This window comes from Arvicola amphibius, chromosome X (genome assembly GCF_903992535.2).
Source record: "Arvicola amphibius chromosome X, mArvAmp1.2, whole genome shotgun sequence".
Taxonomy (NCBI): domain Eukaryota; kingdom Metazoa; phylum Chordata; class Mammalia; order Rodentia; family Cricetidae; genus Arvicola; species Arvicola amphibius.
Genome location: NC_052065.1, coordinates 114,682,771 through 114,705,633, shown reverse-complemented (window position 1 = coordinate 114,705,633; position 22,863 = coordinate 114,682,771). Strand labels below are relative to the sequence as shown.

The 22,863-nt window shown below is 41.7% G+C and overlaps 1 long non-coding RNA gene across 1 annotated transcript in view; it reads right to left on the bottom strand.

The window, feature by feature from the left end:
• LOC119805560 overlaps positions 1-17,045 on the bottom strand; it is a 52,192-nt gene extending 35,147 nt beyond the window's left edge. The window contains exons 1-3 of the long non-coding RNA XR_005283914.1: positions 16,947-17,045; positions 16,393-16,482; positions 3,292-3,355 (exon numbers count right to left, since the gene is read on the bottom strand). This is a non-coding gene — a long non-coding RNA (uncharacterized LOC119805560). The remainder of the gene's footprint in view (positions 1-3,291; positions 3,356-16,392; positions 16,483-16,946) is intronic.
• Positions 17,046-22,863: the final 5,818 nt, after the last annotated feature.

The window sequence follows — 22,863 nt, the reverse complement described above, 5'->3', positions numbered from 1 at the left end:
CCCCATCCTCCTTGTTGAGACTCTCTGTGATGCCCGGGGGTGGGTGGGTATGGCTGGTCTCTGTTCTCCAGACAATCCTATCAATGCTTCCACACTCTCCATTTCCATAAACACCCAGATTAGGGAACCCTTCTCAGGATGGAAATAGTCTTCTTCCCCTGTCACTGGCCTACTCCAAATTCTGACTGGCCACAGGCTACCCCATGTCTATGGATCAATCAGTCCTGGCACCTTCCGCATACATATTTTCCTGCTAAAGGCCTTGAGAACCATATTGTAAGAACAGACACCTACTTTCTGACAAGACTGCATGCCACTTCTCTGTGATCCCAGCACTTTCTGCCAGATGCATCCACTTGTATACTTCTGCTGAGGGCTGGGGCTTTATAGGGCTTATGAAATTCATGCCAATAATCCTTCCAGGATTGAAATGAATGGATTTGTTACACACCATCTAGAGGCAGGACGCTCTACAATGGTTTCTGTACCCTCTATGACCTTGCTTCTAACGTAGAGAAAACAAAGAATTACACGCACATGCGCGCGCGCGCGCGCGCACACACACACACACACACACACACACACACACACACACACACACACAGAGAGAGAGAGAGAGAGAGAGAGAGAGAGAGAATATATAGAATATACCAGCTAACTGCCAAGTTGAGTTGAACCATAGATTCATCTTTTGCACCTGCCTATGTTGGGCCATGATCTACACATTATTCCACTGACTGATCACAGACGAGCTTCCTAACTTCTATTACCTAATAGGGCAGATATCACCTGGGAAGGGGCAGGGAAACTTTTCTTGACCTTGTTCTCTAGCACTCTCTGGGAATACTGTGGGCTGTTGAGGAGCACACTCCAAGAGTTATGAGCTGCCTTTGAGTCAGGTTTGTTGTTAGTTGGTTTTCCAGGGAGACTCAGGTAGCGAATCCTGGTCATGTAGCATGTCACCTCTCACCTCTACCTTCCTTCTGTGACTGAGGCTGCCTCTGCTCAGGCTCACCATGAGGATGGACACTGCCCTCTGCTCCTTGCTGATATGTACACAATAGGCTCACACAACCAGAATGTTCCAAGTACATACCTCCATTGCAGTAACTCCCTATACCCTGGGATTATGCTGTGGATATAATTTTTATAGCAAAATCATTGTCTGATCAGTAGAGGACACTCAACTCCACCTGCAGCAGTCCTGAAGGAGAGTAAAAGTCAAACTGAAACAGAAAGAAATGAAATGGAGAAAAATAGGAAGACAAAACAGAGAGGAAAGCAAAGTGAATAGGGTAAGGTTGTCAGTAAGCAAATGAGCAAGGGAGGATGAAAGCAAGGAAAGAAGGGAGGGAGGGAAGAAGGAATGGCCAGATGGAAAGAAGGAATGAACTACGAAAGGATCTACAAGTCAATGACCTCTGGCTGGAATTTCTAGGGACCCCCCAAGCTCCTGAGAAGAAGCAGTGTCCCTGGTGCAATATCTGGTTCCAGGAAGGGAGGTGTGGGTATAGGTAGGGACAGGAAAAACAATTAATCAGCCAGGGACACTGAGTGCGGCCACAGGTACTTGGACAGACTCTGTCCCTTGCTCCTAGGAGGACACGAAGCAGTCACAAGCAGTCTGTCCACACATCTCAGCCCCATGTGATGACTCCTAGGCAGAGAACTCCTCTCGTGTATGTCAGCCATGGCTGCCACAGGATCTTCTTGGCTGTGCTTCCTGTATAGCTGAGGTCTGGTGCTCTAGAGCCTTGCCTTCTTTGGGAGCTAGACTGGCTGATGCTTCACATGGGTCACTGGTACCCTGGCTACCCCTAAGGTTGGCAAGCCTGCTGGAGCCTCCTTTCTTGTACTGTTTGGACTAGAGTCTCCCTCCTTCCCATTTCCTCACCCCCACCTCCACCCAGATCTACTGAGAAAACATGGAGTGCTTGGTGCGAACAGCAAAATAATTCCACTGGATGGCGGTATTGTACTTTAAATGCCAAGGTGCTCTTGTTCCAGGGCCACTCCCTCTGCTCTTCTCTTGCCACCAGATTCTAAAATGGCTGACTACCCTTATAACTACTTCTGGTTATAAATGGGTCTCTTAGCAGAACTCAAGGGATTTAACTCCACATGATCCTCATTCTCGCCGCCAAATTGAGACATTACCTTCCCAGCCATTGTGCCCTCTCAAGGTACTTGGACCCTTATCAGAAACTAAATTAGGAGCCTCATCACTAGATGACTCAGGGTAAACCACAGAAACCAAACTTCCTGAACCTATGACTGACCATCGCTCCCTCTCTGTCAGGAACATCGATCACCCTTTCAGCAGGCCTCCTCTGAGTTCTCAGAAGACTTCAGCTGCCCACTTGTTAAGATAGCCTGCCACCTTTCACATAATTCCTTGCTATTTGCCAATAGCTTTAGCATTCCATAGCTATGGCTGCCCACCTTACAACCACTGGACTAAGCCAATCCACTATGAATGTTTGTTCTTCCTCCAGTGTTAAGTCTCAAAACCTTGGTCAAATGACTGAGGTGCCTACCTAACATATTAAAGCGGACAATGGCCACCAGATTCTCCCAGTATCCCTCAGTCCCTAACTGGCTGGCACACCTGGCCCCCTATCCAGAACTCTCCAGCCCAGGGGCTGGGCTGCCCTTCACCCAGAAGCTCTTCCCTATATAATCCAGCCTTTTCTGGTCCCCTCTCTCCCCTTTTCCTTTCCCTTCCTCCTCTGCCCACATGGCCCAGCTCAGTGTGGTCATGTCCACTCTGGACTCTCCCAGATGTTCCTACCTCTGGCTTTGCTCTCCCTTTTCTCTACAATGAATTTTCTCTTCTGCCATATTTAGGGGAAGTCATGTCCTTTCCTTTCTTATTTCTTTTTTTTTCATTCAAAAAGAAACCTTGCCATCTTTTCTCATTCAGCCACAGAACCCACAAAAGTCCTGTTGTAGTCAGGTGGGTGTCTATGTGCTTTGTATTTTGTCCTGAAGTGCAGGATGATGTGGGATTCCCTCCACATGCTGTGAATATGCTTCATTACCTCCGTTTGCAGCAGGATGCTGGCTTGAAGTTCTAGAGGCCCATATCCATCTTACGTGGTTCCATGTTGCCTGGAGAGTCACCCACACAACTCCTAAACCAGGTTCTATCACCTAGAATCTCACTTCCCAGCCTTTCCTACTAGCCGTGGTTGAAACTACACAGGATGGAATACTACTGCTCCATTCAAGATCCAACTGCTTTGCTATCCTCTCCACCAGCATGCCCATAGAATCACACAGAGTACTTACCTGGAACCCCAGGATGGAGCGATGATCAGAGACTGTAGTGGAAGCCTTTACCACACTGTTCACCCTGGAAGGAAACAGCAGAATATCTTTCAGTTCATGTGGGGCTGCCAAACAGATGGTCAAAATGTGACACTATATTACTCGCTTGGCCAGACTAGAGAGTAAATTCAGGTTATAACATCAGGTTTCAGGTACAATATAGCTTTTGAAGAAACTATGCCATGAAATGTAATTCTACTCATCCTTTGGAAACCTCACAGGTATTAAGTTCAGGTTAAATAATTTAATCTTTAAGGTTTATTTTCTTTCTTTCCCTATCTTATTTATTCTTCACCCACCCTCCACCTGATCCCTCCTGTGTCCATCCCCACCCAACCCAATCCATCCTCAAACATATTACTCAGGTGTTAATAAATGTCATGAAACTTGCAGGCAAATGGATGGACCTAGAAAATAAATCATCCTGAAGGAGGTAACCCTAACCCCAAAAGACAAACATGGTATGTACACACTTATATGCAGACGTTAGTTGTTAAGTGAAGGATAACCCATGGACCGAGACAGGTTAAGTATCAAGGACGCCTCAAGGGGGGAAGCATAGATATCCCTGGGAAAAGGAAATAGAAGAGATTCTTTTTAGAGAACATTAACAAGCATTTTTCATGAAAGAGTTCATTGAGGACACAATTAGCATAAAATATCTCGGAATAACTCTAACCAAAGAAGTAGAAGACCTGTATGACAAGAACTTTAAATCTTTGGAGGAAGAAATTGAAGAAAACACCAGAAAGTGGAAAGAGCTCCCATAATCTTGGGTAGGTAGAATTAACATAGTAAAAATGGCAATCTTACCAAAAGCAATCTACAGATTCAATGCAATGCCCATCAAAATCCCAGCAAAACTCTTCACAGACCTCAAAAGAACAATACTTAATTTCATTTGGAAAAGAAAAAAAATAAAAAAATAAGCCTCTGGATAGCCAAAACAATCCTATACAATATAAAAACTTCTGGAGGCATTACAATTCCTGACTTCAAAGTTTACTACAGAGCTACAGTACTGAAAACAGCCTGGTATTGGCATAAAAATAGCCAGGAGGACCAATGGAAACAAATCGAAGACCTGGATATTAATCCACACACCAATATCTATTACCATGCACAAAACTCAAGTCCAAATGGATCAAAGACCTCAACATAAAGCCAGTCATACTACCTCATAGAAGAGAAAGTGGGAAGTACACTTGAACACATTGGCACTGGAGACCACTTCATAAATATAACCCCAGCAGCATACACAGTGAGAGAAACAATAAATAAATGGGACCTCCTGAAACTGAAAAGCTTTTGTAAAGCAAAGGACATGATCAACAAGATAAAACAGCAGCCTACAGAATGGGAAAAGTTCTTCACTAATCCCACATCGTACAGATGTCTGATCTCCAAAATATACAAAAAAAAAAAAACCCTCAAGAAAGTGGTCACCAAAAGAACAAAGAATCCAATAAAAAATGGAGTACAGACCTAAACAGAGAACTCTCAACAGAGGACTCTAAAATGGCTAAAAGACACTTAAGGAAACGTTCAATATCCTTAGCAATCAGAGAAATGCAAATCAAAACAACTCTGAGATTCCATCTTAGACCTGTAAGAATGGCCAAGATCAAAATCATTGATGACAACTTATGCTGGAAAGGTTGTAGGGAAAAGGGAACATTACTGCATTGCTGGTGGGAGTGCAAACTGGCACAGCCCCTTTGCATATCAGTTTGGTGATTTCTCAGAAAATTAGGAAACAACCTTCCTCAGATCCAGAAATACCACTTTTGGGAATATATCCAAAGGATGCTCAATCGTGCCACAAGGACATGTGCTCAACTATGTTCATAGCAGCATTGTTTATGAAAGCCAGAACCTGGAAACAACCTAAATGTCCTTGACAGAAGAATGCATAAGGAAAATGTGGTGCATATACACAATTAAGTACTCCACAGCAGAAAAAAAAATAACATCTTGAAATTGGCAGGCAAATGGATAAAGCTACAAAACATCATACTGAGTGAGGTAAACCAGACTCAGAAAGACAATTATCATATGTCCTTACTCTTAAGTGGGTTTTAGACATAAAGAAAACCAGCCTACAAATCACAGTCCCAAAGAACCTAGACAACAATGGGGACCCTAAGAGGGTCATACATGGATGTAATCTATATGGGAAATAGAAAAAGACAAGATCTCCTGAGTAAATTGGGAGCATGGGGACCATGGGAGAGGGTTGAAGGGGAGTGGAGAGGCAGGGAGGGGAGCAGAGAAAAAAAAATGCATAGTTCAATTAAATCAATAAAAAAGAAAAAGAGTGAGTACATCCCATGTTCATCTTTTTGGGTCTGGGTTACCTCACTTAGAATAGTGTTTTCTATTTCCATCCATTTGCCTGCAAAATTCAAGATGTCATTGTTTTTTATTGCTGAGTAGTATTCTAATATGTATATATTCCACAGTTTCTTCATCCATTCTTCTATTGAAGGGCATCTAGGTTGTTTCCAGGTTCTGGCTATTAAAAAGAATGCTGCTATGAACATAGTTGAACAGATGCTTTTGTAATATGATTGGGCATCTCTTGGGTAAATTCCCAAGAGTGGAATTGCTGGGTCCTGGGGTAGGTTGATCCCGAATTTCCTGAGAAACCGCCACACTGCTTTCCAAAGTGGTTGCACAAGTGTGCATTCCCACCAGCAATGGATGAGTGTACCCCTTACCCCACAACCTCTCCAGCAAAGGCTATCATTGGTGTTTTTGATTTTAGCCAATCTGACAGGTGTAAGATGGTATCTCAAAGTTGTTTTGATTTGCATTTCCCTGATAGCTAAGGAGGTTGAGCATGACCTTAAGTGTCTTTTGGCCATTTGAACTTCTTCTGTGTGAGCCATGTCACTTTGGTTGCTCACCTTCCTTCCTGGGCCTGGGGGGAGTTGGGAGGACTTTGAACTTAACATAGTGTAGGGAACCCTGATGGCTCTTTGGCCTGGAGCGGGAGGTAGTGGGGGTATGGGTGGAGGGGAGGGGAGGGAAGGGAAGGGGGAGGAGGAGGAGGGGAGGAGATGGAAATTTTTAATAAGAAAAAAATAAATGAGGAAAAAAATAAAATATAAAGAAAAGAAAGAGTCCATTGAAACCTGAAGGATGCTTTCTTCTAGGATCACTTTCTAGAGAATGAACCTTTCATCTCACCACTTACAGAACTCCATTTCTTAGACTGACAAGGTGGATCAATGAGTAAAAGTGTTTGCTATACAAACCTGAGTACCTAAGTTCAATCCCCAGAACTCATGTAATGGTAGACTTTTGCCAACATTAAAAATGAGCTGAAACCTTAAAGAAAATAAGAGATAGTTTATTCTGGAGCCATTATAAGTGACCATGGTTTGGTACCACAGTTTTTGGCCACACCAGATTCCATGTGGGTAGATCCAGATACAGCAACCATCAGACAACGTTCTGTGTCCCCTTTATTGCAATCACCAGCCACACTGCCACCTGGTCTTACCTAGGAACTTAGATTGCCCAAGGCTGCCACAGTAATCTCTGCCCAGGGTCATCATAGGTCTACCAAACCTCACAAGCCTGGAAGAGTCCTTTCTGTGTCTTTCTTGGACCAGAATCCCTCCCAAGCAGGCCAGTTTTCCCTAGAAAAGTACAGGGAACGGTTGGCAGAATCTACAAAGCAATTCTACTTGATGGCTGTATTGTAACAAGAATGCCAAGGTAGCCACGGTTTAGGGCCATTCCCTCTACCCTCTGATGAGGGAAAAAAGCCAATCAGTTGCTACCAGTTTCCAAGATGGCATCTCACTATCTAGGTCACTTCTGGTATGACAGACTGAGTCAGTGAATGTGGCCTGTGGGGTCCTCATTTCCAATGGACTGAGATACTTCACTACTGGGACACGGTACCCTCTCGATGCACAGAGACCATACAGGAATCCTGAAAGAACTTCATTCTATTTTGGAGAGAGATCCAAAACCTCTGCAACAAAACCATCAACAATGGCTCCCTGGGATGAGCCAAGGCCCTTTCACTGCTCAGAAGAAACATTCTGACTTGGACATATACACAGAGCCTTTAGAAAACAAGTTCTAAGAAAATCCCTGGTCAATGGCAGACTTGGGGGGTGGCTGGATGATAGCTGCAGAGAACACACTTCCACTTCTAGAACCATCTAGGCTTCGTCATCTTCATCTTCATCATCTGGGTCATGTTGTTTTTTCCTCCTGTGGTCATTCTTAATCTTTGAGTAGAAGTCTCCTGAGCTTGCCTTACTGTATCAAGGGGATGAGAAATGCATTTGCCTCTTACACTGCATTTCCTTTTTAAACTATGATCTTATGCTTAAATTGTCTCACTTTGTTCCTGGGTGGGTGACTGAACAAGTTACAAGTTGTCTTTATTTTTAAGAACAGAAAACAGATTAAAGCGAGGAAGAACTCCCAAGAGTAGAAAGGACTCCAAAGGAAGAATTCACTGACATTCATTTTTTAAAAAGTTTTTGTATTACATTTTAATTGTGCACATATGTGTGTGGGTATCTGCATATGGGTGTAAGGTGCCTCTGGAAGGCAAAGGAATCAGACCCCATTGTAGATGGGGTTACAGGTGGTGGTGAGCCACCCAATGCAGGTGCTGGAAAATGAACTCAGGTTCTCTGTAAGAACACTGCATGCTCTGAGCCATCTCTCTAGCTCTATGATGTTCACTTTAATGGTGTATTCAATATGTTTAGATGACGAACTCCTACATTTTTGGCTGCTTTGATGATTAAGGTTTGATATTATATAACTCTTACTAGTCTTCTACTTGAACTTATAAGTTTTATAAAGTATAGTCAAGTCTGTGTGCGTGTGTGGTAACATGTGTGTGACTGTGTGTATAAGCATGTGTGAGAACATGTGTGAGTAACTGTGTGTGTGTTTTTGTGTTTATATATGTGTGGATGCAGGGTCTCTACATTGGCCTGAAGATCTATGATTAGTTTAGACTGGCTAGTCAGGGAGCGCCAAGGATTTATCTGCCTGTGTTTACTTCCCTAGCTCTGGAATTGTAAGTGCATGTACCATGCATACCTGGCTTTTTAAAAATGTGAGTTGTAGGTATCGTACTCACCCAGTTCACCAACTGAGTTGTGGCTCCATACCTGATTTATTGGTTTAAAATTTAAATTTCCTCTCTCTGTATCATGTCTTGTGGGTTGTTTTTCCCTCAAGGACTGGATTATCGAGTCATTTCTCAAATCTGTGATGTGGTCAATATAAAATTGAGTAAAGTACCATTGCCCAGATCTGACCAGATCTGGTTCTTCCCAGGGCCTGAACAACTTCTAACCAGAACATTTTGGTTTTCATCACTAAGACAGAGTTCTGAGCCTTTAGAAATAATGTGCAAAAAAGAAATGTGACTATGACCACCCATAGAGTAAAGGGTCCCCAATATGCAGGGTAGGAAAAAGAAACACCAGCTCCACCAACTGACAATTTTTCATTAGAGTTCTGGCTATAATTGGCAATGAATCCAGTTCCAAAATATTTTTTTTTCTTTAGGGCTTTCAAAGTGTTAAAAAAATTGAATGTATATCACATGTACAACCTTCTTTCCCTATGGTCTTTATTTGGTCATCTCTTGCTGTCTTCAGACAAGCTCTATCTTATTTCTATGGTGTGTTTGGCACATACTGTGTAATCGAGTTCTTCACCATTTTCTGCCCTCCTCCTTTTTTTTTTTTGATGTGGTGTCTCATATATCTCATTCAGGCTAGCCTCAAACTTGCTGTGCAGCTGAGAATGGCACTGAGTACCTGATCCTCTTCCTGTGCATCCCAAGTGCTGGAATTATAGGTGTGTGCCACCATGCCTGGCTGAGTCTCTTACTAGGAACACCACTTAGTCCCTGCTATATTCATGTTTCATTTTCTTCCTAACAATGTAAACTGTGAATTATTGAAGAGACAGGATTTCACTCTGTAGCACTGGCTAGTCTAGAATTCATTACGTAACCCAGGGTCACCTGGAACTGTGGACAATTCTGTTTCAGCCTCACAAAAGTTGATATTATAGATATGAACGGCCACACCTACCAGTGGCAAGTAAACTTGTTGAAGGAGGAGGTATAGCTTGTATTTCTTTTTCTAAACTTATGAACCACTTGTTCAGTGATTGACATACAGAAATAGGCACTGATTAATTTTAAGCTAATCATTCTAATAATTTTATTCTTGTCTGAGGAGCTAGACTGTCAGCTACAGTGTTAGGGAGACTGATGTCTTCATTCAGCTATGACGTCATTCTGATTCACACGCAAACTGCTGGAATTTTCACTTAATAAGGAAGTCATCAAACAAATAATGAAAAATATTAGTAACACAATAATGAGCTGTCAATCATGACTCTAGTCCTGGGGAAAATGTTAAATTCCATAGGTGTTGAAATTAGCTCGATAGGGAAATAACCAGGTTAGCTAAAGGATAAACAATTATGTTTTTATTTATTATAAGGGAAAAAACCCATGGAACAGGAATGAGAAATCCAGCTCAGCTGTGCCCCAAGGGAATCACACAGAAAGTACACACCTGGGTAGTGCAGATGTTTTCCCCCTGGGTCCCAGGAAGCCAGGCCTTAACTTAGAACCATCTCTTAAAGATAATTGGCTAACAAGGTTTCCCCGTCACATACGAAAAAAAAGTCCAGAAATAACTGTTTGCTTGCAAAAAGTTCATTTCTTGAAGCAAAGAAATAGTCATAGCCAATTGCTCCTTTCTATTTTTTTTTTTTTTTGGCTCCTTTCTATTTTTAAAGAATGTTCTATTAAGAAAATAAGAAGATAAAGGAAATGTGCTGCTAGTCAGCTAATTTTGACAGCAGATTTTTCTTGTGTGAGCCAGAACGAGGGTCAGATTGGTGCAGCCCCTCACTGACTCCCTTCTAAACAATTTCTTAGCCAGACACCCCTGCTAATCTGCAAACTGCTTATTGTATTCTCACTTCTAAAATGTTACTGTCTTGAGATGAGACAACTTTGTCATCTACCAGATCCTCTATGATGGTCTTCCTCATATTTGTTTTGCTTGAAACTGAAAATCACAGGACCAGAAGGGCCCTTGGGATGCTGAGCAGGAAAAGGTAGTTGCTGCTATGTCTAATGAACTTAGGTCAATACCCCCGTCTCACATGGTAGGAGAGAACCAACTCCAGTAAGTTGGGCTCTGTTTTCTATGCTTGTGCCATGGTTACAGAACTGTTAAACACATGCGTGCATACACACATACACACACACACACAAAGTAAATGTAAAACAAGTTTCATCAAAGCATATGAACTGAATAAAAGTAAAAGACACATGGGGCTGGAGAGATGGCTCAGTGGTTAAGAGCATTGCCTGCTCTTCCTAAAGGTTCTGAGTTCAATTCCCGGCAACCACATGGTGGCTCACAACCATCTGTAATGAGGTCTGGTGCCCTCTTCTGGCCTGCAGACATACACACAGACAGAATATTGTATACATAATAAGTAAATAAATAAATATTTAAAAAAAGTAAAAGACACAGACTAGGAACACAAATAGGATGGAAAAGAAAAGAAATTAAGAAGGCCCAGAATAAACACGTGGACATGTTTTTATAAAGCCTTTCGTAAAATAATTTTATTCCTAGCTCAAGAAAAATTGTTATGGGATGACACCTCTTCCCAATTGCCTCTTAAATATTAAAAAAGTCTTTAAAAAGGTAAAAATACTTATTCATCTTCGCTGATTGGTTTGTTTTTTCTTATTGAAAAACCAATGAATAAATTAGTAATTTAAGGAAAATAACATTAGCCACAGTATCAGAAGTACTGGGGCAGAAATCAGGGCTTATGCAAGAATTATCTCAAAGTGGTTGGAGATGTGAATTCCTTGGAAATTAAACCTCTTTGGGGCTAATTTCTACCGAAGGCACAACAGATGAAGGAGAATGGAGAAAATCCAGACTAAGATATACAAGAGCATTCCCCACTGCTGACTTTTTATCTTTAATAGGCTCACATCTAATCAGTTTAAAAATCTTTCATTTGAATATCACCATAGAACCTTCGTCTGGCGATGGATGGAAATAGAGACAGAGACCCTCATCAGAGCAACAGACTGAGCTCCTAAGGTCCAGTTGAAGAGCAGAAAGAGGGAGAAGACAAAGAAGGAAGTCAGGACAGCAAGGGGTTGGTCCACCCACTGAGGCAGTGTGCCTGTTCTAATGGGAGCTCACCAAATCCAGCTGGATGGGGTCTGAATGAACATGTGATCAAACTGGACTCTCTGATGTGGCTGACAATGTGGTCTGAATGATAAGCCATTGGTAAAGGCACTGGGACTTGTTTTTATGGCATGTACTAGCTTTTTGGGCTCGTAGTCTATATGGATGCACAGCTCCCTAGGCCTGGATGTAGTGGGGAGGGCCTTGGTTTTCCCACTGGGCAGGGTTCCCTGCCCTCTCTCAAGCAGGGAGGGAGAGGGAAGAAGGGTGTGGGGGAGCGGGAGGTGATTGGGAGGAGGAAATGAAGTGTAAATATTTGAATGGAAAAATGAAAAATAAAAATAAATGAATTAAAAAATAAAATAAAAATCTTTCGTTTTAGGTCTTAATCTGAAGTCAAAAATTCAGGAGCCTGGGAAATAGACAGATTTACCGTTTGCTCAGCACAAACCACTGTATGAACTGAGTCCCTGGGGAACAGAGTGTCAGGGAACCTTCCAAGGTTACAAAAATTCTGGTACCTTTCTGTCCCTCAAACCAGGTCCTCTGGCTCTGGCACATGGGGGAAGAGAGCGATGGGGGTTAATTGCCTCTTTGTTTAGAGAGGAAAGCCACTCTCTAGGAGGCTCAAGGCAAACTGTCCATATCATAAACCTCAGCGAGCACCTCCAAATTCAAGATGCTGGCTGACCCAGGAGGTCTTATTAGCAGTGAGGTTTGCCAGGAGCTTACCAAACCCTGAGCTCGCTTGCAGTGCCAGCCATGCTGCAGCTTCTGTCGCTTTTGCAGCAGAGTTGCCTCCTGGGAAAGAGTAGCCACAGCTAGCCGCTAGCCTAAGACCAAGGAGATATCCTGGAAGCAAAAATATTGCCCGTGTTTGCCAAAAACAAACAAACAAACAAACAAACAAACAACAACAAAAACAGTTAAGGAGAAAAATGGCTTGAGAAATTTACCAGGCTGAAAAGGGGAGGCAGGGACTATGAATTCATTTGCTTTGCTCTGCCCCACTGGAAGGACAGGAAAGCTGTCTTAGTCAATCCTACCTGCTTTCAATGTCACTGGATTTAAGTTTGGGATATACAGGCACATAACAACTCATCCTTAGAGGGTACACAGGAGAACGTTTTTTGGTTTTCGGAGGGACTTGGGCAGTAAGTAGGTGTCATAGCAGAACTATCCAAGAGCTTTTGAGGAAGTGCCTCCCTTGGTGACTGAGCCTCTCTTGGGGCTAATCCCTACTGAGTACCCAACAGATGAAAGAGAATGGACAGAAGGCAGTCTAGCACTTACAACAGCTTCAACCACTTACTGATTTTATCTTCAGTAGGCACATATCTAATCAATTTTAAAACACTCCTTTTTAAATCCTAATCATTCAGAAGTTTTCAACAAGCCAGCACAGGGAATGGATTCATTGATCAGGATATTCAGGAGACTCTCAGTGCATACAAGCTCATGGGGGAAGTCTCTGTCACCAAAGAGTGTGGAGATCCTCCCCCCACGAGAAGATAAGAATTCAAGTAACTGAATTACTTGGCAAGTTTTCTAGTCATTTCAAGTGGAAAGTCACTCTCTAGGAAGTTCTGGCCATGCTGTCCACAACCTTAGTGAGCACACCTAAACACTCAAGAAGCTGGCTGACACAGGAGTTCTCTCTTAGGAGGGACATTTAGTAGGAGCTTAGTGAACCTGGAGTTCGCTTGCCATGAAACATATTGCAGGATCCATCCCGTTTTCCACAATGTGTAGCTTCTTGGGAAAGAACAGCTGCAGCTAGCTACTAGCCTACAGGCATGCAAATGCCCTCTGATTAAAAACATTTTACCATGTTGCAAAAAAAGGTGAGAAAATTGGCTTGAGATAATTACCTGACAGAATTGACATCTTACAGTAATGAATTCTTTGTGCTCATAATGAACTAGCCACCTGAAAGAAACTTCACACTAGTGTAACCCACTCTACCCCAACTGTAAGCCTGCAGGGTCCCAGTTTAAACTGTCAGGATTCCGCTTTTCCTCTACAAAAGGTTCCCATTTGCTGGGGTTGGGGGGTGCAATGCATACTGAAAGTAGGTGGGTAATGGGGGTGATGAAAATCCACTTACAGTGGTATCCTCCCAACCTAAAAGGAAGTTTGAACACCGTCAGATCATCCTGTCTCTTTGGAAAGGCTTGAGTTTGATTGTGGGGTAGCCAGGTGCACAAAAGCTCATCCCTGCAGACTGCACAAAAGAACTTTATTGGCTTTCAGACGAGGTCCCTGCTATGAGGAACAGCAAGAACTGACAAAATCAAAAGTGACAAACAGAAAACGTAAATTAAACATAAGGAAATGGAGTAACATGGACCCCATGTCATCCTTTTTCAAATAATAATGCCCATAGTTGAAGATTCCTATGTTGGGGTTATTAACTAAGGGCTTGTCCTTGCTGTATTTGTTTCATGAGATATGAAGGAGCCTCAGTTGAAGAAATGCCTCCATGAGACGCAGCTGTAAAGCAGTTTCTCAATTAGTGGTCAATGGGCAAGAACAAGGGTGGGGGTTGCTACTCCTGGGGTGGAGGTCCTGGGTTCTTTATTAAAAAAAACACTGGCTGAGCAAGCCAGGGAATGCAAGAAAGTATGCAGCACCCCTCAATGGCCAATGAGTCAACTCCTGCCCTGTTTGAGTTCCTGCCCCATTCTTCCAGGAATGATGTAGAAGTACAAACCAACTAAACACTTTCCTCCCCAATTTGCTCTTTGATCATTGTGTTTCATTGCAGCTAATAGAAACCCTAAATAAGACAGGCCTTGATTGCTTCCTGAACAGGGGAAAAGCACGGACACAGGGCCACCACTCCTACATATTACCTTAGAACACCTTGGTCAGTTGTTCTAAATCATCCTGATGTGACCCTGCAATATAGTTCCTCACCTGTGGTGACCCCACCCCAACCATAAAGTTATTTTGTTACTACTTCATAAGTAAGTTTGCTGCAGTTATTAATCTTAATGCAAATACCGTGAATGCAGCCTTTAAAGGTGTCGTGACCAGAGGTTGAGAACTCTTCCTATAACATGGTTGTAATCTTCTCTGGCTGCCCACAGATCCTTAGTGACTCTGGGATGAGAGAGTTCCCAGAGAGTGCCACAAACACTAGTGTTCCCTTAGCACACCCATGCTATACTGTAATATTCCTGTCCCTTCAAACGCTGTCCACCTCCTCTAGCAATGCAATCAATGAACAGGTGAATGGGGTCAGCTACACCGTACACAAGAACAGAGAAACGACCATGGGATACATTCCTTACGCGATTTCTATCTTTAACTCCTACAGACCCAATATCTCCCACTTCAGGCCTGCAGGGGTGGAGGGAACTAGGTACAAGTAGTGTCTTAAAAACATCTGGCTCCTCTCTGCTGTAACCTTTCCACTATTAGGATCCTGAACAATTCATACAGAACCATTTCTGTTGCTAAGGTTGTTTGTGCATGACTGCACTCCCATCCCTTGTGAGGTGAGGACATGAGGATCTCAAGGTTGTTCTCTGAGAGAAAGCAAGTTGGAAGCACCTGCTACACAGAGTAGAATCCAGCATTTTACGGGGAAAATTTCTATTTGTGCTGAGCTTGCTTTGTAAAATGTTCTATTCATATTTTCCCTTTCCCAAATTCCTACCACCATCTACCTTCATTACCCACCAAACTGTGTAACTGTTTTCTCTAGACACTCCCCATGAGAAAGAAGAAAAGGACTAAAACACATAAACCTAGAAAGCAAACAAAATGCCCATGGTGTTTGTTTTGTGTTGGGGCATCCTGGGCAGGGGTCGATTGCTGGGGTATTACTGATATATACTTTGCTTGAATATGTTTTTATATGAGGCCTCAGTAGATCTGGAGATCTAGATCTTCATGCCTCTGAATTCATACAGAAAGATTATTCATGTTTAACACCAAATCTCGATTGACTTGTTGGCTATTTTTGCCTTACCTTTATTGTCATATGCTTTGATAATTTTCTTCATTTTATAACATTTATTAAAAAATATCGCAAATAAACCACACTTACTCCTCCATTTTACCGGACTCAGTATATCTCAGCTAGTGTAGACATCACATTGCATTTTAAAGTTCATTATTGAATATATTTTAAACATCCATCATCCAAATCAAAGAGACTCGGAAATAGCAAAACATTTCACTGTAAGGCCTCATTCAGGACTCAGGTAGATCACTTAACTCAGTTTCCCCTACTCCCTTATATTCAACCTTCCCTTTTCTCTACTAAGCATTTCATTTGTTTCATTATAGATGCATATGATTGACTTGTTCCAACATTTAGAGGAGAATATCCATCATTCATTTTTTGAGATTGCTCCACCCCAGTTTAACATTCTAATTCCAAGCCCATCCATCTGGCAGGCAATGTCATAATTTTACATTTCTTAAGAGCTAAACAACAATATCAAAACTGCAGGAAATGGATGTGTTTTCATAATCCTTAAAGAAAATTAACAGCTTTCCAAATGCAAAAGAATTTCAATATCACCCATGCCAATATTGGCTTTAGGGGGCTTTTCAAAACATATAGCCACAGGAAATATACACAGGAGTATTTTGATGAAGTTGTTTGTAAAAGCTTTTGTTTCTAGTTCCAAAAAATGGTTTTATTTATTTATTTTTTAGAAAATACCTCTCATCCATTGTCTTTAAATATCATTTTTGAAGAAGTAAAATTATTTCCTGTTTGTTGTTTGGTTTCCTGTTCCTTAGTGAAAAACTTATAATAAAAGCAATAATTTAAGGAATGAAATACTAACGAAAGAACCATACGTACCTGGGTTGTAAGCAGGTTTCCTGACAGAGTTACATGGAAATGGTTAGAGATGTGCCTTCCTTGGATACTGAGCTTCTCTGGAGCTAATTCCTACAGGATAAACAACAGATGAAGGATAAGAGAGAAAAGCCAGGTGAGCATTTTCAGCAGAGAGACCCACTGCCAATTTTATCTACAGTAGGCTCACATCTAATCAATGTAAAATCTTAAGTCGAAGTTTCAGGAGCCTAGGAAATGGACAGATTCACAGCTCAGCGAGTTTAGCATTCGGTCACCACAAATAACTCTATGAACTGAGTCCCAGGGAACAGAGTGTGTGCGAACCTTCCAAGTTTCCAAAAATTTCAGTAAGTCTCTGTGCCTCAAACAGGTCCTAAATCGGATGGGGGAGGGGATGGTACGGGTTACTAGTCTCTTAGTTTAAAGTGAAACGCCACTCACTGGGAAGATCTTGGCAAGCTGTCCAAATCCTAAACATCTCTGAGCACCCCAAAATTCAAGATTCTGGCTGACCCAGGAGGTCTTCTTAGGAGTGAGGTTCGCGAGGAGCTTACCGAACACGGAGCTTGCTTGCTTGCCCCGCGGCAGCCATGCTGCGGATTCCTTCGCTCCCGTGACAAAGAGCTGCCTCCTGGGAAAGAGCATCCGCAGCTAGTTGCTTCCCTGGGAGGACGGAGATTCTAGAATCAAAAATATTGCCCCGTGTTTGAAAAAAAAAAAAAAACACAAGGGAAAAAAAAAGTAAGGAGAAAAATGGCTTGTAAATTTACCAGGCAGAAAAGGGGAGGCAGCGACTGTGAATTCATTTGCTGCTGTCTGCCCCACCCACAGGAGCAGTGAGCTCCCCTAATCTATCCTGCCTGCTTTCAGGGCACTGGATTTAAGCTTGTGCTTTAAGAAATGATCTTTACAGGCTGCGTAAAAGAGAACCTTTTTGTTTTTCTGATGGGCTTGGTCAGTAAGCCAGTTTCCAGGAGGAACTACCTCAAACTGCTTAAAGATGTGCATTTCTTGTTGGCTGACCAACTAACTCTGAGGCTAATTCCTACTGAAGTCACAAGAGATGAAAAAAAATTCATTTGCCACAGCTACTACCAATATACATTTTATCTTCACTAGGCACACATCTAATCGATTTTAAAATGTTTTATTTTAGGTCATATTTTTGGTATCGTTCCGCGACCTTACCCAGGCAGTCTCTCTCAGAACTGAGGTTTGCCAGAAACTTATCAAAGTAGAAGCCTGCTTCCTCTGGTGGCCATGCTGCAGGATACATGGTTTTTGCAGAAAAGAGCTGAGTCATGGGGAAATAGCCTAAGGAGCTAGCTGCTACCTACAAGCATGCAGATGCCCTGGGATTAATGATACTGTACCATGTCTGACAAAAAGGTAAGGGGAGAAAATGGATTGAAAAACTTACCTCGTACATTAATAGATTCTTTGTGCTCTTAAGAAATGGATGCCTTGAAGGAGCTTCACGGGTGCAACACATTCTGCCCCTAGTGGTGACCATGCAGGGTCTCAGGTGAAATTGTAAGGATTCCTCTGTGCCTAGGACCAGGTCCCCATTTGCTGGAGTTGTGGGTGCATTGCATGTTGAATCCAGGAAGAAAATGCAGGTGATGAAAATCCATTTGCAATAAAGTTCTCCCATCCCAAGAAAGAGTTTGAACAGCAACAGACATCCTGTATCTTTGAAAAGGCTTGGGTTTAAACTTGGGATAGCCAGGTGCACAAAAGCTCATCCCTGCAGACTGCACAAGAGAGCTTTATTGACTTTCACACAGACAAATTCACTGCTATTAAGACCATCAAGAGTTGACAAAATCAAAAGTGACAAACAGAAACTCTAAATTCATCAGAAGGGAATGGGAAAAACAGACTCCATGTCTGTTTTCAAACTGTAATGCCCACAACTGAAGATTCCTATGTCTGTGGTTATTAACTAAGGGCTTGTACTTGCTGTGTTTGTATCAACTTGACACATGACACAGTCATCAGAGATGAAGGAGCCTCACTTGAGGCTATGCCACCATGAGACCCAGCTGTAAAGCAGTTTCTCAACTAGTGATCAATGGGTAAGAGCCCAACCAATTGTGGGTGGTGCAACCCTAAAGTGGTATTCCTGGTTCCTAGAAGAAAGCTGACTGAGCAAGCTGGCTATGCTAACAAGTAAACAGCATTCATTCTTCATTAGCCTCTGCATCAGATCCTGCCCCCAGGTTCCTGCCCTTCTTGAGATCCTGTCCTGACTTCTCCTGTTTGGAGCTGAAAAGCTAATTGGAAGTATAAGCTGAAGAAACTCCAACTAGAGTTTTAGTCATGGGGTTTCGTTAGAGCAATAGGAACCCTGACTAAGACAGGCCTTGACTGCTTCTTGACCATGTGAAAATCTGGTGCCCAGAACCTCATGATCTTTACCTAGGGAACCCTTCTTAGTGGTTTAAAACCATCCTAATGCTGTGATCCAGTAAAAGAGTTCCTCATGTGTGTTGAAACCCCTTCCCAACCATAAAACTATTGTGTTGCTATTTTGTAACTGCAAGATTGCTACTGTTAAAATTATAATGTAGATATCTTATATGCAACCCTAAAGGGGTTGTGACCTACAGGTTGAGAACACTTCCTCAAATGTGGTTGCAATCTTCTCTGGCTGCCCACAGTTCCTTGGTGACTCTGGGATGAGAGAGTTCCCAGAAAGTACCACAGACACTAGTGTTCCCCTAGCACACCCATGCTATACTGTAATATTCCCGTCCCTTCAAACGCTGTCCACCTCCTCTAGCAATGCAATCAATAAACAGGTGAATGGGGTCAGCTACACCGTACACAAGAACAGAGAAACGACCATGAGATACATTCCTTACGCGATTTCTATCTTTAACTCCTACAGACCCAATATCTCCCACTTCAGGCCTGCAGGGGTGGAGGGAACTAGGTACAAGTAGTGTCTTAAAAACATCTGGCTCCTCTCTGCTGTAACCTTTCCACTATTAGGATCCTGAACAATTCATACAGGATCATTTCTGTTGCTAAGGTTGTTTGTGCATGATTGCACTCCCATCCCTTGTGAGGTGAGGACATGAGGATCTCAAGTTTGTCCTCTGAGAGAAAGCAAGTTGGAAGCACCTGCTACACAGAGTAGAATCCAGCATTTTATGGGGAAAAAAATTCTATTTGTGTGAGTTTGCCTTTTAGAATGTTCCATCCATATTTTCTTTCCCCAATTTCCTCCCACCACTTCACTATTCACCAAAGTATGTAATTTTTTTCTCATCCCCCCCCCCAAAAAAAAACAACAAAGATAAAAAGGACTAAAACCCATATACTTAGAAAGCAAAACATATTAAGAAAGCAAACAAAAAGCCTATGGTGTTTGTTTTGTGTTGGAGCATTGTGGGCATGGGGCCTTTACTGGGGTATTGCAGATATATACTTTGCTTGAATATATTTATACTATGAGGCCTCAGTAGAGTTGGAGTTCTAGATCTTTTTGCCTATGAATTCAGACAGAAAAATTTTTCATGTTTAACACCAAGTCTTACTTGACCTGTTGTCTCTTTTTACATTTCTATTTTAGTCTTGTGCTTTAAAAATCTCTCTATTTTATAACTTTTATAAAAATTTTTCTTGCAAGTAAACCACAGAAACTCATCAATTTTCCAGACTCAATGTATCTCAGTTAGTGCAGCTACCACACTGAATTTACAGGTTCACTATTGAATATATTTTCAACATCTATAATCCAAATCAAACAGACGTGAACTAGCAAAACAATTTTTTTCTGGCCCCTTTCAGGACTCATATAGATTAATTAATTCTTTTTCCATATTCCGTTATATTCTTCCTTCCCTATTCTCTAATAAACATTTTTGTCTACATGCAAATATATTTACTTTATTACACATGTATATGATTGACTAGATCCCACATTTAAGGAAGAATATCCATTATTCAACTTTTGAAATTGTTCCAACTCAGTTTAACATGACCTTTCCAAGTCCATCTATCTGGCAGGTAATTCCATAATTTTGTTTTTTAGAGCTCAACAACAATATGAAAATTGCAGCAAAATGAATGTTTTTTAGTAATCTTTAAAGAAAAAAAACAGCCTTCCAAATACCAAAGAATTTCAATATTTCCCATGCCAATATTGACATTAGTAGATTTTTCAAAAGAAATAACCACAGGGAAAATACACAGGCATATTTCCATGAAGTTGTTCATAAATGATTTTGTTTCTAGCTCTAGAATGTTTTGGAAGACACCTCTCATTCATTGTCTTTTAAAATCATGTTTGAAGAGGTAAAATCATTTACTGTTTGTTGTTTGGTTTCCTGTTTCTTACTGAAACACCAATAATGAAAGCAATAATTTAAGGAATCAAATACTAACCAAAGAACCATTCGTATGTGGCTTGTACACAGGTTTCCTGACAGCGTTACATCGAAATGGTTAGAGATGTGCCTCCAGTGGACACTGAGCTGCTCTGGGGCTAACTCCTACCGAATGAACGACAGATGAAGGATAAGAGAGAAAAGCCAGGTGAGCATTTGGAACAGTGTACCCCACTGCTGACTTTATCTTCAGTAGGCTCACATCTAATCAATTTAAAAATCTTTCGTTTTAGGTATTAATCTGAAGTCAAAGTTTCAGGAGGCTGGGAAATGGACAGATTCGCGGCTCAGCAGGTTTACCACTCACTCAGCACATACAACTGTATGAACTGAGTACTGGGAACAGGGTGTGTGAGAACCTTCCAATTTTCCAAAAATTCCAGTGCATTTCTGTTCCTCTGACCAGGTCCACTGGGGAGGGAGCAGTGTGGGTTACTTGTCTCTTAATTTAAATAGGAAAACCACTCACTAGGAGGATCTAGGCAAGCTGTTCAAATCGTAATCCTCAAGAAAGCACCCCAAATCCAAGATGCTGGTTGACCCAAGAAGTCCTGGGTATTCATAGGAGTGAGGTTCGTCAGGAGCTTACTGAACCCGGAGCTTTCTTGCTTGCTATGGCAGTCATACTTCAGCTTTCTTGCATTTGTGACAAAGAGATGCCTCCTGGGAAAGAGCTTCTCTTGGAGCATGGAGATACCCTGGAATCAAAACTATTACTCCATGTTTGCCAAAAATAAAAAAGTAAGGAGAAAAATGGCTTGATAAGTTTTCCAGGCAAAAAAGGGTGGCAGGGACTGTGAATTCAGTTTTGTGCTCCACCCTACCTGAAGGACCAGTGAACTGCCCTAGTCAATCCTGCCTTCTTTCAAGGTGGCTGAATTTAAACTTGAGCTCGAGGCACATAACATCTCTTCTAAACCTCTGAGCCATCTCTCTAGCCTGAAATAATTTTTAAAAGAAGTAATTCCACTCATTCTATTATTTTAAAAATACAAATGAATTTTAAAGATTTATTTTATTTCTCTGTATATGCATGTTTTTGTTATTATACTCTACTTATGTGAAGGGGTCCTGAGGGTGATATCCAAGATTGTCTTCTGGCCTTCACCCATTTTTATACCTGCATACACATTTGTACCTTCAAACACATAAACATGTGTAAAAAAATAAAACCGGTGAAGTACTTTGATATTTATTCATGTACAACTAGATAATGGTAGATGGTGGTGGCATAATATTGAATTATGGAGGCCTTACCAATTCATAGATGGGGAAATAGTTTTATATCCTATAATACATAGCACACTAAATGACTGTCCATAGTAACAGTTGTACTTTAAATATGCCACAATTTCTAAATTGCTTTAATGAAAGATTTAATGTTATTTTTATGTATGTGAATGCTTTACTCAAATTTTGCACTTATTTGACAGTTTATTAACCTCTGTGGGAGGTCTCAAGAGGGGAGCAGAGGAAGGTATTCTGGCCTTCATTTTGAATCCTCAAGTCCTTTCTCAGTAGTAGTTAGACCCACCCACTAGGCCACCTAGTACAGCATATATTCTTTTTTATTTTTTTATTTTTTGGTTTTTTTGAAACAGGTTTTCTGTGTATAACATCTCTGACTGTCCTTGAACTTTCTTTTAGACCAGGCTGTCCTCAAACTCAAAGAGAGTGTGCCATTACTACCCTGCACCAGCATGTTTTCTTAATTCTTTAAATTTCATTGCATTGGGACTTCATTCCTCTTCACTGTAGAACCCTGTTCTTTGCTGCACCCTTCCTGGAAAGGGAATGTAGCTGATGCTGTGATCCTTCCTCAGTTGGAGGAGTGGAGACAGACTTTTGAAACATACTATGCCATAGACACCCTGCAAACCTGCATGAGCTTTGGCTGTACACCACTTGTGTGTAGGCACTCACAGAGGCCAGAGGGCATTTATGAATGCCCTGGAACTGAAGTTACAAGCCGTTGTGAGTCACCCCATATTGGTGGAGAGAAGTGAGCATAGGTTCTCTATAAGAGCAGTAAGTGCTCTTCAACAGTATCTTTTTTCCCTTAGGGAATCTTTTT